The following is a 615-nucleotide window of genomic DNA, read 5'->3' as shown; positions in this document are numbered from 1 at the left end:
TGTGACCCAACCATAAAATTATTTTCGTTGCTACTTCATAACTGTAATGTTGCTACTGTTATGAATCGTAATGTGAATATCTGATATGCAGGATGGTCTTAGGCGACCCCTGTGAAAGGGTCGTTCAATTGACAAAGGGGTCACGACCCACAGGTTGAGAACCGCAGCCCCAGAGGACTCTGCCCCTGAGATTCCAACTTCAAGTGTCAAATTGACACATCTTTGGTCAGATACAAGATCCTGTTCTATAGAAAGAATGGTTTTTCATTTTTTTTTGTTGTTAATCCTCTGAGAGTATTTTTTCCATTGATTTTTGGAGAGTGGAAGGGAGAGGGAGAGGAGAGAGAGAGGGAATAGATGTAAGAGAGACACATCAATTCGTTGCTTCCCACACATTCCCTGACTTGGGCTGGGGATTACCAGGTGTACCGGTTAATAATGCAGATTTTTTTCAAGAGGTGGAGTTTATAATTTCAAGAGAAACATCAAAAGTGCTTTATTTATAGTAATGTCCATCACTAGCTACACATTTTCCCCATCCTTCCGGTATTTTGTGGTTATTGTCCCAACAGAACTTTTCTTGTTTTGAGGCACACCATTAAGAGACCCAATTTT

Source organism: Myotis davidii, unplaced genomic scaffold (assembly GCF_000327345.1).
Source record: "Myotis davidii unplaced genomic scaffold, ASM32734v1 scaffold251, whole genome shotgun sequence".
NCBI lineage: Eukaryota > Metazoa > Chordata > Mammalia > Chiroptera > Vespertilionidae > Myotis > Myotis davidii.
Note: the sequence above shows the minus strand (reverse complement) of the source record.